The 15,148-nt window shown below is 39.3% G+C and overlaps 1 pseudogene; it reads right to left on the bottom strand.

Moving 5' to 3' along the window:
* Window positions 1-13,875: 13,875 nt before the first annotated feature.
* On the bottom strand, window positions 13,876-14,574 carry LOC125345569 (annotated as a pseudogene).
* Window positions 14,575-15,148: the final 574 nt, after the last annotated feature.

Here is a 15,148-nt window from a genome sequence, read left to right as displayed (position 1 = left end):
AAATTCTGAACTCAGAACTTGGCAAATTCTACACAGAGATGCCCCTTGGATGCAATTGTCTTGTTGACCTTCCTGGAAGAAATAAAGCAGCTGATGTCGGTCTTCCAATTCAGTTTGATTAGTTGTAAAGAGATGATTTTGCAAGCTTGAAAACAGGTGCTTTGGTCATGGTTATTTATGAATTATTTTCCATTTGTTGCAAATGAAGACTAACAATATGAATGACTTAAGGTTTTGGTTTCTTTTTTTTTAATATAAAAATACCCTGTATTCAAAAAAGTTTTCAAAACCCATTGATTTGAAGACAGCTTGTCAGGAAACTCATTTCCAAGCAACCACAAAAGAAATGTAGCTGTGGTTCAAACGATAGAGTTCTTGGCTTGAGGAAATAAAAATTCTAAGTGACAGCACAACAAGTCCTGAGTTCAAACCCCAGTATTAATACATACACAAAGAAAAGAAGAAAAGGAGAAGGAAGAGAAGGAAGGGAGGAAAGAAGGGAGGGAGGAAGAGAGGGAGGGTGGGAAGGAGGGAAAGGAAGGGAAAGAAAAGCAGAAAAGAACAAAGTCATTCAAATGGAAAAGGTTAAAAAAATAATGACAATTATTTAAAAATGGTTCAAACATCCATAAAATAAATGAAGAATTATTACTTTTTATTATTATTATAAACATGATGTACAGAGAGGTTACACTTACACAAGACAGTTAATGAGTGCATTTCTTTTTACACAATGTCACCCCTTCCCTCACTTTCTTCCAGTTTTTCCCTCCCATGCCCACCCACAAGTTGCATAGTTAATATTCAACATTCTGTCTAGTGAGTACCATTGCTGCACTTATTCACCCTTTGTCCCTCCATTTCTGTGTCCTCCCCTATACTAACTTTTAAGTAATTCCAATTTCACAAATATATTTAAATCTATAAAACCAAGCTTTTAGTCAAGCTATAAAACAAGTACGTATGTATTTGAGAGTGTATTAATTATCAAAATTTTCTACAAGGCCTACTGAAAATATGTATAAAAATGACTGAAAGTGGGGACTGGGAATGTGGCTTAATGATAAAATGCTTTCTAGCATTCATGAAGCCCTGGATTCTTCAGTACCACATAAACAGAAAAATCAGGAAATGGCATTGTGGCTCAAGGCATAGAGTGCTAATCTTGAACAAAAATGCTCAGGGACAGTGCCCAGGCCCTGATTTCAAACATCAGGACTGATAGGGAAAAAAATGACTAAACATATAAACACCCCTTAACCTTTGTGTTTCATACATTAGAGCAAAACAATAAAAATAGAAGCAATTAAAATTATATCAGGCTAATTTATTATATCAGGTTAATTTATAACTTTAAAACAGAAACAAAAGATCCATTTCAGACCACACTGAATTGAAGTGTTTGTTTGAGGTACTAAATCCCAAATGATTAATGTTATTTGAGTGAACTCTTACATTTAGACTTAGCTTTTTCAGAAATTGAACAGCACATGACCCTAGAATAGCTTACTCCAGGTTTTACCACCCAATTAAGCCCTTTGCTTTTTTTTTTTTTTTTGCCAGTCCTGGGCTGTGAACTCAGGGCCTGAGCACTGTTCATGGCTTCTTTTTTGCTCAAGGCTAGCACTCTGCCTCTTGAGCCACAGCGCCACTTCTGGCCATTTTCTGTATATGTGGTGGTGAGGAATCGAACCCACGGCCTCATGTATACGAGGCAAGCACTCTTGTCACTAGGCCATATTCCCAGCCCAAGCCCTTTGCTTTTTGAATTTACATATCTCCATTTAAAATTTAAGCCTTTCTCATCTTTCTTTCTCTGGTGACTTCAAATCCAAGTGGCCATCCTCTTCATAAATCCTTCACTGAGTCTAGGCCTATTCTCCTCCTGGGACTCGACTTAGAAAAAAAAATTTAAGTAGTGAAATGGAAGGGGAGCTTTATAAATGACATGTACAAAATAAATTAATTAACATTTTCTATATTTCTACTGCTTGAGAGCAGGACAATTTCAATTTATAGCTTAGAATTATTGAAATAGGAAAGAAACTATACCGAGTGCTTGGGAAAATGGGCAGTAAGAGTGTATCAATTACTATGACCTCAGTTTCCCAGTACCATTAGCATATCCTAGCTACTCAGGAGAATCCGAGGATTCAGGTTCAAACCCAGGCCAGGAAGAAACATCTGTGTGAGACCCTTATCTCCATGAAACCCAAATGCCAGAAATGGAGGTGTGGTTCAAGTGGTAGAGCACTAGCATCAAGGAAAATGCTAGGAACAGCAGCCAGGTACTGAGTTCAAGCCCCAGTACTTGCATAAAACTAAATAAGTGAATAAAGAGATAAACTTGAAGAAAAAAAAAAACATAGCACTGGATTTCAGTAGCAATGATTTTCATTTCTTATTCTAGTTATTTGGACTGAAATTATTAGGTTTCATTGTTATAATTCTTCCTCGTGTTCTATTGTCAAATGGGAATTTCTATCCAGTGCCAAAATATTCTGTAGGCAGATAATTGTTTTGTCCTGTTTTGACAAGCATGTTGTAAAGTAACACATCAACTTTTTGGTTATTATGCTTATTAACTGAAATTGGTATATTTCAACAGAAGTATGAGCTTTCTTTTAATTTTTCTTAGAAACCAAGAAACACGCCTGAAGCACTTTCAGTTGAAAAGTTATGCAGGTACTAAGTAATTCAAATTTTAATAAACTAAGTATTTCCACACATTCTGTGGCTATAGATTATAAATTAAGTGACAATTCCATGCACATCCCATAGGGTGTGTTTGTGTTCTGGTAACTGTATTCAAGTTATGTTATATTTAACTATGTGTTCAATTTACTATACAACCTATTATATATTGAATATATTTATTATATTATCTCTAGGAGTTCTGATAATTTTATTCAATTTAACTTAAATTTCATCATTGAAGCTTTCCATCCTTCATATCTCTCTATTGCCTTTTTATCTCATGCCAGCTTACTTTACAATTTCCCATCTGTTATCGTTTCTGTGAAATGTATGTTTACTTAAAATCACCTAAGATGTGATTTTAGCTCATGGATCTTTTTAATTGTAACTTTCTAATTCTTGACATCTTAGAATTTCTCTTGTGTTATCTACTCCCTTCCTGAGTGCCCTTGGTCTAGGTGTATGTTATGCCCTCTACCTTTATACTTCAGGTTATAGTATATCTACCTTGCTCTTATATGTGGTCATATCTGAATTAAACACTTGGTAGTATAATATGTACACAAAGAAACTCATGCTGCTAGACTTTTCCACTTAAAAAACCTCTTTAACCCTACCCCTAGGACCCATGAAAGTTTCTGAGGAAACAGCCCATGCAGTCTCCATTTTTCTGGAACAATTTAAAAACTTTAATTTATATTTCTCCAACACCCTGATCTCATTATCAGTAAACTGGCATAGAATTAAGGGGACGGAATTTCTGGGAACAATAGCACCACCAGATTCTAGTAGTCTATGAACACAAGGGAACATTTTATATTCACTCTCACATTCTCCCTTCTCTTTGGATGTGTGTGGGGGGGGTGCACGTGCATGCATGCGTGCCCAAATATAGCAGTACTTTGAGTTATTGATAATGGGGGAGAGATAAGGGTTTTTTAAAAATTTTGTTTTGTTTTGTTTTTATATGAGTCAATCACTAGATATTTATTGTCATCCTTTTTTTTTTCTATTCCTTTTTTCTTTGTCCTTTTTTGTGTCTCCCCAGACCTATTTGGTAGCCTACTTCATCTCACTGTACCTTTGTCTTAGAACTCTCCTCCTTCATACTTACTTGCCTGACATAACCTCTGCTCCTCACAGAAGACAGAACAAATACAATAGAGAAGAGAAAGGTATGCACACAATAATCCAAGAGTTATGGAAAGAGGTTTCAAGAGCTTCAGGATTCAATTCAAAGATCAAATTTACATCAGGTGAGAAAGGAGAAGAGCAGATAGGTAAAGACAGAAAATACATAAAGGGAATAGACTCAAAAAACATTTTAAAACCTTCAAAGCTAAAGTTTATTTGGAGTAAGAAACTTCTGGAACATCCAGAAAGCCAGATTATAAAATCACCTCTTCACTCCACATTACTGTTAAATCTTCAGGATCAGAAAAATAAAGAATTAAAAGCTATACACGAGGAAAGGTGTATCATTTACATGGGAAATCTAGTTAGTACAAAGGCAGATTTCTCAACAGAAATCAAAATAGCAAGGAGGGCTTGGACTGATGTACTTCAAGCTGTGAATACGATACCCAGCCAAGATTTCATTCATAACTAAAGGACAAATAAATATATTCAATGTGCACATTTCTTAATTCTAAGTCAATATTAATGGGTTGAAAGGTGCAGCATGGTGACAAATTAAAAATAGCCAGTATTATTTTCTCCATGAATAAAAAGAACTCATTGGCCCATAACTCAGCACCAGATTGATCAGGTGAAGAAGGGGAGATATTGAAACCTACAAGGATTAGGATCAAATCCAAGAAGCTTCAAAAAGTAATCAAGAAGGAAGACACCTCAGGAATCATGATGAAAGTAGCATCTGGTATGAAAGGCTCTCCCAGCCAAGAAGGGTGAATTAAATGCAAGAAGGTAAAATCAGTTTATCCCACCCAATGGTCCTCCAAATCAGTATCAGGAAAACACACACACAAACTATCACATATATCTGAGCACTGGTGGCTCATGCCTGTCATCCCAGCTACTTAGAAAGCTGAAACCTGAGGATCATAAATCAAAGCCAGCCTGGTCAGGAAAGGTGCTGAGATTCTTATCTACAATTAACTAGCAAAAGTCAAAAGTAGCTCAGGCAGTAGAAGGCTAATCTTGCACAAAAAGCTCATAGATACTACAAGATACTGAGTTCAAGCCTTGGGACCAGCACAAGGGAAAAAGGAAAAAGAAAATGATGGATTAGTTTATTACCTAGCCTGGAATGGGGAAGGAAGGTCTAGTATCCTGGAAGATTCAGATAAGACATTGGGAAGGAAACAAGTTGTCATCTGCCTTCTTGACTCCCTTTTGAAGAGGCTGAAAATCTCCATCTTGGGAACATTTCTGTGGGAGCTCAGGAAAATGTACACAGTGGCCTGTGATCAGGACACTTTCCCTTAAGGTTAAGTGGCTCATGGAAGACTGGCCAGCATCTGCAGGATCCAACTCAGGCTGAAAAACACACTTAGCCTTTCTATTCTGAGAGTACAAACTCAAGGGTCTTTGCTCTGTATCCTACTGTGGAAAATGCTGAGAAATCAAGGGAGAAGGTGAATAACCACCTTTTAGCAACATTAATAAGGGGCTGTAGGCAGCTGTTTCCCCACCCACATCAGACACATTTCGGGGAAACATCTTTATTGCATGACTCAAACTCATGTGCATGCATGCTGGGCTAGCTTTAAACCCCCTTCCAGGGAGATCTTGGGCCTATTTGCCCCCTCTGTGTGTTCCCCTTTTACTCTCATGCATATCCTCTGGCCAGTAGGAAGTAATGCGGGAGCGAGGTCCATGGATAAGCTCCAGACTGGGTGTGGTCGTGAGAATGCCCTCCCCTCCATACTTGCCAAGGAGGCCGGGTATGCATGGACATCTCGGAGTCAGCTTCAGTAGCTTCCCAAAGTTTTATTCAGGGGAGGGGTTTATATAACAGTAATGGCGGCAGGAAGAGGAGGGACTACCTGGGTATTAATGATTGGCTAATGAACTGTCCATCACGGTGAAGTCACAGAACTTCCTGCAGAGGCGGAGATTACAGTACCCCCCAGGACCGGTACTCTGGGCTCAGGCCGGCGCCATTACAAAACATGTGCTTACAGAAGGAGGCTGGGGGAGGTTCCAGACCCGGGAGAAGGTAAGAGTGGCTAACAGCCAAGCAATCCCAGGACTTAAAGGTATAGCAATCCCTGACACATGCATATGCATTCTTTTCTCCATACTATTTGCTGTTTCCAAGTGACACATTTCACTAAGATAAAAATTGCTTACAGGCCAATTCAGTAAGAAGAGATCTGTCAATACAATAAATGGAATGCTCCATGGAGAAATAATTACAGTGGTACACACACACACACACACGCACACACACACACACACACCCCTAATAACAGCAGGAAGACATTCATTAGAAAAGAAACACAAGGAATCAATGAAACAAAATGCTGGTTCTTTGAAAAAGGAAGATTGATTGACCCAACTGTATTCAATTTGACAAAAAGTAGAGGAAAAAAACCCATATAAACAAAACAAAAGTTGAAAAGGGAAACATTATAAGAAATATATTAAAGGTTATGAAGGATTATTTAAAACACCTACACTCCAGTAGGTTGAAATTCTAGAAGAAATGGATGAATTTCACAAGGCATGCAAGCTGATATGAACCAAAGCGATATGAACCACATAAACAGACCAATAAAAATGAGTGAGAGTGAAGAAGGACTAGAAAGTTTTCCAACCACAGAGAACAGGTCTTGAGGGCTTCACAACTGACTGTATAAGACCTGTAAAAAAATTCTATAAATTACAAAGAGAAGGAGCACTACCAAACTCATTCTATGAGGACAGCATTATACTTATCTCAAAACTACAGGGAGCCCAAACAAACAAACTGTTAGAGACAAATCTCTTTTAGAGATAAATTCTCTTAATAATTATTTGTAAACAAAATTCAACAAGCAATCAAAACCTTCTTTCAATATGAGCAAATTAATTTCATCAGCAAGATGGAAAGGCTGGACATAATGGACATAAATTAATAAACAGAACCAAGAACAAGAAACCCACAACATTATCAATAGATGAAGAAAAAGCCTCTGACAAAGTACAACATTCTCTTATGACAAAATTTCTGAAGAAACTAGAATAGAAGAAACATACTGGAGTTTAAAAAGGTTTTCTATGACAAACCTAGAGGCAACCTTGTATTAAATGGTGAAAATCAAAAGGTATTTCCTCTGAAATTAAGAACAAGACATAGCCATCCACTTTCATCATTACTTTTCAATATAGTACTAAAATTCCTAGACAGCAATAAGGCAAAAGAATGACATAAATGGGATCCAAATATGAAAGAAAGTAAATAAAGAAACTATTCTAATGTGCAGATAATATAGTCTTATATCTAATCTAAAGGACTCTACACACTCCACCTCCAAACTTTTAAATTTGATAAATATGATCAATATTAGAGAGTTCAAGCCCCAGGACCTGCAAAACAAATGAACAAACAAAAATCCAAGGATAGTGTTTCCGTATACCAATCAGTAGAAAAAGAAAATGAAGAAATCGATTTTGTTTACAAAAGTCTCAACATTTGACAAAACATGAAACAAACAAAGAAAATGAAGTGAAAGACCACTACAACTAAAACACTGATGAAATGAAAGAACAATTTTGCATTTCTGGATTTGCAGACTATTGCAAAAAATGGACATATTGCCAAACAAAATCTACAAATTCAATCCAACATCCATCAAAACCCCATTATCATTCCTCACTGAGGTAGAAAAAAAGCAATGTGAAAAGTTATATGAAACCATAAGAGATACAGAATAGCTGAAGCAAATCTGTATATATTAGGCAATGCCCAGAGGTATCAGATTCCAGAACTTACACTATTACTGAGGTAGTAAACTTTACTCAGCTGTATCAGATTCCAGAACTGACATTTTATTACTGAGGTAGTATACTCAGCTGTATCAGATTCCAGAACTGACATTTTATTACTGAGGTAGTAAACTTTACCCAGCAGTATCAGATTCCAGAACTGACACTATTATTACTGAGGTAGTAAAAGTTAGCCAGAGGTATTAAATTCCAGAACTGAAACTTTCCTTTGGTGCTGGCAGAAAAAATAGGTGTAAAGTCAAATGGAATAGATTGGAAGACCTGTTAATAAATTCACATGCCTAAAGCCATCTGATATCTGATAAAAGAGATATGTGAGGAAAATAATTCTCTTTGTCAAATTGTATTGTTAGAACTGGATATCCATATGGCTGATTTGAAAGACAATTTGGATCTCACAGATATGTACAGAATTTTTCATTCAGTAGCTGCCTAATATTCATTCTTCCTAGCAGCAAGGGAACATTCTCCTTAGTAGACCATATTCTAGGTTATAAAGAAAGTATCAGCAAAAACAAAGAAAGACATAGAAACTCACTATACTTTCAGACCTAATGTAATAAAATTAGAACTTAGTTGAAAAAAACACAGAAAATATTCAAATTCATGAAGCATGAAGAACAATTTGTTGAATATGAATACGGATTGTCAAAGAAATAAAAGAGAAAATGCAAAAGTTCCTAGAATCTAAGGAAAGGGGAAACGCAACATATCAGAAACTTTGGGGCAAAATAAATCCAGTTTTAAATGAAAATTTTAGATTTATAAGGCCTGCAACAACATAATAGAATCTCTAATTATATATGCCCAGTTCTTAGAAATACATGAACCTAAATCACCAACTGGTAGAAATAAACTTTAGAGCAAAAATAAATTAACTAGACACTGAAAGAATTATACAAAAGTCAGGAAAACAAAAAGGTTTTCAAAATATAAACAAACAAGACCTTTACAAATCTGACCAAAAGGGAAATCACCTAACATTCAGGTAAAATCCTGTTTTTTTGGTTTTCATTTTCCTTTCTGTGAGGAAAATCTGGTCCCTTGGTGTGGCTATGGTCTTGTGATAGCAACAATGTGCAGTATATATAAATGTGAAATAAAAATTTCTCATAGACAGCACTGAGAAGCATTTCTGCTGTACTGTGATAGAATATAAGACTCTGCAACTTTTGTCTATTTTTCTTCTTGACAGACTTGGTCAAGAGAAATGTAAAATAGCTCAGGACTAGAGGATAAAAGTTCTTAAGGTCTCTCAAACCAAGAGACTGAAAAGACACAGGGACATTATGTGGTTGAGATGATTAAACAAAAACTTCATGGTAGGTATTATTACTAACAAGGATTTGAAGGAAGGGAAAAACTTTTTGAAATGAATGTGAAATCAGACAATTCCTCAAACTATATTTCAGAATGATAATATCCAAAGATTACAAATACACTGGCACAAAGAATCACTGCAGATGAATTGATTTAAACTTGACTGGAAGTTACCCATTTACAAATGCTAGAATTTAGTGAATGGATTTCACTCACAAAACTCTGTTTTTCCTTGCATTTTGAGTTCTGCTGCCTAATTTATCAGCATATGGGCTGAGATGGGCAGATCATGCTTAGGAACTTAAACCTATAACACACGTAAGAAAAAACAAAACAAAACAGACTATCTGTGATCATAATGCAAGACATGTTGTCATCTACTGTTAGAGAAAATGGGATGCAAATGTTCAGGGCTTAAATGAATATAACTGAATTTAATTTTGTCTCATAAAGATTCCAAGAAGCATAGTAAATCAGTACAATCCATCTAGGCAATTTTTAAAGTAAAGAAGAAATGGTGACTCACATCTAATTCTAGCTATTCAGTAGGCTGAGATCAGGAAGATCACAGTTCAAGGTCAGTGTGAGACAAAACTTCACAAGACCCCATCTCAGTCAATTAGCTTACCCTTGTCACCTCAGTGATGGCACAAAACAAAAATAAGGGTATTACAGTCCAGATTGGCCCAGGCCAAAAAGATTTCATATAAAATATCACAGCACACAAAGGTTCAAGTGACAGAGTATCTATCTACAAAATACAAAACCGCAAATTCAAATCCCAGTACTGCCTTAATAGTATATAGATAGATAGATAGATAGATAGATAGATAGATAGATAGATATAGAATATAGTAGGTATACATATTATACATATATATATATATACACAGCTTTCATATGCCTTTCATTGAAATAATAAATTTAGAAATAATTTGAGGTATTTCATCTGATGTCTGGTCTTAAGGTCAAGGTTTCCCATACTTGGATGGGAAGGTATTCTGGACATTTGTTCTTTGGAATTATTTAGCTCATGTAAATGGGTTTACTTTGGTACTGAAAAACATAGGGAGAAGCCCTATAGATTGGGAAACTATAACAAAATCATCTTGATGAGAACAGAATTGTATAGTTTTTTCCACTGTCTCCTTAGTACATGAAATAGTTTTTCAGTAAATACTAAACAATCGATTCTGTATAACTTAAAATTATGAGGCATGGAGTAAAACCAGAAAATCTTTAGAATAAAGAATCAAAGAAGGAATATAAACAGAGAGAAGAAAGGAAGAAGTAAGTATGGAATTAAAGAAGGAAAAGAAATAAGGAAAAAATAATAAGAAAAAAAAGGCTAACAACAACAACAAAAATCCTCATAAAAGAGCCAACATGCTGGGCTCTGGTGGCTCCTAACTTTAACCCTAGCTACTCAAGAGGCTAAGATCTGAAGACCAACTTCAAAGTCAGCCTGGGAAGGAAAGTCCTTGAGACTCTTGTTGGAGAATTAAAGTCTCCAACCAGTGGAAAAATTTAGCCCCGGCATGGTTACTCTGATGCCTCATTAGCACACTAATAGGCCCTTGGGAACACATTCCCAGTAAGGAGTTTCTGGTGTTTGCTGGCCAAAGGAAGCCACCTGTTGTTATCTCCTTTCCCCCCCTGCTTAGCAAGTCTCCTTAGGGACCAGCTGCCTTTAGTGTTAGATTCTCACTATAAACAAGAAAGTCTCCTCACTGTTATTTCACAAGTATTTGGAGAAGTCAAGATTGATGATATCTAGCCTTAAGGAGATAGTAGCTAGGAGATAATTATAGTTCTACCTCAGTTGTATACAGTTCCTTGTTTTGATATCAACAATCTTTGTAGACACTACCTCCTGTAATTAGAAAGGCATTTGTACCAAGTTCCTGCCCTCACAGTAGGAAATTTCCTCCACTTTTGTATTTGAGACAAATGTCATGCTGTATTGATCTTTTACCTGTAATTGTAAAATTGGTTTCTAACCCTATATAAACCCTGGCCCTCTTGGAATAAAGTATGCATTGGTTCACTCGCCTTGCATCCCCCGTGTCCTGATTTCGACTGCAGTTACCCAGGTTCAACAGACTCTTATCTCTAATTAATCATCAGAAAACTGGCTGTGGTGCTGTTGCTCAAGTCAGGGACATCACCAGGCCCGGAATTCAAGCCTCATGATAGACAAAAAAGAAAAAAAAAGTCAACACATTATTTACTTTATTTACCTTATTTCTGTTAACTACACCTTCTTTTTTTGGTCAATGATGATTATCAACAGAGGCTGACTCTCACAAAGTAAATTTTGTTCCTTTTTCTTTCTTTTTTCAGTTTTTTTCCTTTATTGTCATAATGAAGTACAAAGAGTTTACAGTTTCATATGTAAGGCAAGTACATTACATATCCAACTTGTTACCTCCTCCCTCATTTCCCCCCATCTCCACCCTCCCCAGTTCCCTTTCCCCACCCCCAAGAGTTGTACAATTGGTTTACACCAATTGGTTTTGTAGCTATCCCTATTGCAATGGTTTAACATTTTATCCTTTGTCTCTCATTTTTGGTATTCCCTTTCCCTTCTCTAGTTCCAATACATAACTATACAGTATCTGGGGTACTAAGATCAGTTACACTAATAGCAGGAGTAAAACCACAGGAAGGGAATAGAAGAGAACAAAAGATACAGTTTCACATGGTGTGTTGAAATTAACTATAGCAATGATATACCACTTATTTTATTAAAATGGAGTTCATTTCACTTAGCATTATCTTATATGTTCATACGGGTATAGCTATTGAGCTGTTGTGCTCTTCTGGCAATGTCTATCCCACAGATTGGAAGAATATCTTTACCGGCCATACAACAAAGGCCTCATATCTAAAATATACGCAGAACTCAAAAAATTAAATTTCTCCAAAAAAATCTTCAAAGAACCAACAGCTTTCTCAAAAAATGGGCTAATGACCTAAAAAGGGACTTCTCTGAAGAGGAAATGAGAATGGCCAAGAGACACATGAAGAAGTGCTCTGCATCACTGGCCATAAAAGAAATGCAAATCAAAACAACACTGAGATTCTACCTCACCCCACTAAGAATATGCATTATCAGTTCAGTCACACACACTGTCACGTGGTGACGTCATGTGTGCCTGTCTGTCTGTGTTGCCCAGACAGAGTTCTTTATGCTACTAGTCAACTCTAGCACTGTGCCTGGCACAAGACATTCAGAATGAGAATGTGGAAAGAATGCCCTGGGCACTGTATGGTTCGCGTGAGCGCGTGTGACTAATACCACAGCTTGAGGAGAAACTATACACAGGCAGACTCTCTGGACAGACGTCTCTGGTCAGTGCTATGATAGGCTAGCAGGTAGTTAGTCCCAAGCAGACCAATTCTATTCACCTCCAGCCAAGCATCATTTTTCACCAAGATTTCCTTTTGTTCCTTCACATCCACACTTCATTTCTAGTTTTTCTATCATTAAGTGAGGGCTTGCCATGCACATAGTGAATAATTTGTAAAGATTTTTCAGTCAGCCCCAGGGTGACAATGAAGAAAATAGTGTAAACAGTAATTGACTGGCTGGATACTTGGAGGAGGAGCTCTGCCTTCTACAAGCCAAAAGGCCCTGAAGGGATGTTTGAGGTATGGGACCATCCATAACTCATGAGCTCCACAGCTCAGAATGCTGCACAAGAGAAGTGCTTCAAGGGCAAGGGAAATACAGTGTGTTGAGTGATTCACATGCTCACAGAATATTTCTGCTAGACATTTTGGGTTCCCTCACAAGCACTGGGGGAGGGGTGCACAGGTGACATTACACAACTCCCTAACTAATTATAACTCTAGCACAGCCTAGGTGGCACTTGCCTGTCCTGGGGACTTTGGTCACACACACACACACACACACACACACACACACACACACACACACAATACAGAGCACATCAAGGATTGCTTTTATTCTCAAAGAAGTCAAAGATGCTAATTCCTTCACAGGGCACACACAGATCCCACATTTCCATCACAGAAATGCTGAGCATGCTGGCTCTCATGGAGCAGAGAAAGAGTGACATAGGGAGGGAGAACTGTCACACTTTTTACTTAGTTGTCTCAGGAGCAAAAGTCACAATAAGTCCACTGCACCTGGCCTTCCTCCCTGGTTACCATAGCCAGTTGCTCAGCCACGCTGACTGTGAGCAGGTACAGCTGGAAGAAAGCAGACTCCCACACTGGGACCTTCCTAAGGCATGAACAGCACCTTCTTTCAGTCCCTTCCTGGCCTGGCCTCAGCCACCGGTGGCTTAGCTATTACTCAGTATATAGTTCAAAGCCTACCGACAGGAAATGAAGCACAGGCACAAACTCCTAACTCAAAATTCTAGAAGATGACTTAAAGTTAACAGAAACAGGTCCATTTCATTGATACTAAGGCCAAGGTTATTGTTGTTTGTCTTTAGAATTTCCATAAATACTATCAACTGCTGAAGCTTAAGCTGAGCTTACATCTTTCCAGATCATCTTTGGAACTCAGGGAATAAAAATCCCAAACATTTATCTAAAGTCCAGAATCCAGCAGTGACACAGACTGTGGGATTGGTGAGAGGCCAGGGGGGAGCAGCACATCGGAGCTCTAGCAGGAAGCCCTTTCCTCTGCAGCTCAGCAGGCAGGGCTCCACCAGGGAGAGAGGCTGCAGTGGCCTGGGCCCTGGTGCTGGCCGCAGGGCCACCCACAGGAGAATCAGTGACACTCCCCATGAGAAGCCAGCCAAATGCCCCAGGGCAGCTGGCAATTCTCTAATTAATTTTGTGACCTTTTTTGTTGTTGAGGAGATAGGGAGGGAGGGAAAGAGGGAGAGAGGGAGAGAGGGGAATAAAAGGAAAGTATGGTGACATTTACTCTTCAGCCTCAGCCAGTTTATTGCTCATCCCTTCCCTTTGCTCCTTCTTCTGGGCTTGGCGGCAGAGGCCCCTGCTGTGCTTTTTCTTGGCGGCCTGGCCCGATGAAGCCACCTGCTTGTCTTTGGCCTTCCTCAGGGCTTATGGCTCACTGAGGTCTTCTGTGGTTTCGTACTCTGAACACTAGGTTTCTCCACCTCTGGGGATTCCTTGAAAGTTTGCTATAAAGTGATCCACGATCTTATTGTAAGCTGCAGTGGGCTTATTAGCCTCCCCTTTGAATTGGGAGCTATAGCTGGTCTCATGGGACATCTTGTCATCTGGAGGTTTGTACTGGGGCTTGGTTTTGTTTGGTTTCACAGGCTTGATATCTGTCCAGGCTCTGAATTCATTCCTGTAGGAGCTGCTCACCATGCTGTTCACCTGGTCATGGATCTGCTGGTTCAGAGCATTGGCCATGGCGCGGCTCTGGCTGCTGTCTGGGCCTGCAGCCTGGGATTGGCTGGAGGGCAGCGGCATCAGCTTGTGGCCCTTGGTGAGGCTTACCTCCAGTGGGGCTGGCCTTCTAGCAGGTGTCATGCTTATCAGCCCCAGACGCCTTTCCCTGCCACTGGGCCTCCCTCTTTGGCCTGGGTCTGCTCTGCAGGAGTCAGCTCTCAGCCCTGGGAGTGGTGGCACACCATCCAGGTTGGCCATGCCCTCCAGCATGTGGCGCTTTCCTCTCTACCCAAAGCCTTTCCTGCCACCAGGACACCGGCTCTGCCCCACTCCAGAGCCTCAGCGCCCAACTGCTGGGGCCAGTGCTCCTGGCCCTTTGGCCAGTGCATGGGCAGCCAAAGGGTACAGGGATGGTCATGGGCTTGGGGATCCAGGGGTGGTCCCCATGGCACAGCAGCGGCCAGGTGCGGAAGTCTCACGCTCGAAGGCCGCGTTCGACAGCTGGTACTGGCTGTGCAAAAGGCGGGCAGCTGGGCTCGGGCCACTGCACCTTCCAGGCACAGTAATCCTTCCACATCACCAGCTCCACAGGGCCAGGGAGGAGGCTGAGCCCGAGTCCTCCCGGGGGCCCAGCGCTCCCTGGCCAGGCACAGCCTAAGCCACAGCCTCAACCCTACGTTCTCAAAACAATCTTTAATCCAACTAAAGATTTGGCTCAAAAGACATTTCTCAGGGTCCATGCAAATGTACTCTTTATCTTTCACAGCCTGCAAAGCTTTCTCTTGAGGAGGCTGAGATCTGAGGATCATGGTTCAAATCAAACCTGAGAAGA

The sequence above is a fragment of the Perognathus longimembris genome, unplaced genomic scaffold (assembly GCF_023159225.1).
Source record: "Perognathus longimembris pacificus isolate PPM17 unplaced genomic scaffold, ASM2315922v1 HiC_scaffold_5930, whole genome shotgun sequence".
Lineage (NCBI taxonomy): Eukaryota > Metazoa > Chordata > Mammalia > Rodentia > Heteromyidae > Perognathus > Perognathus longimembris.
This window is presented reverse-complemented; position numbering and strand designations above follow the sequence as displayed.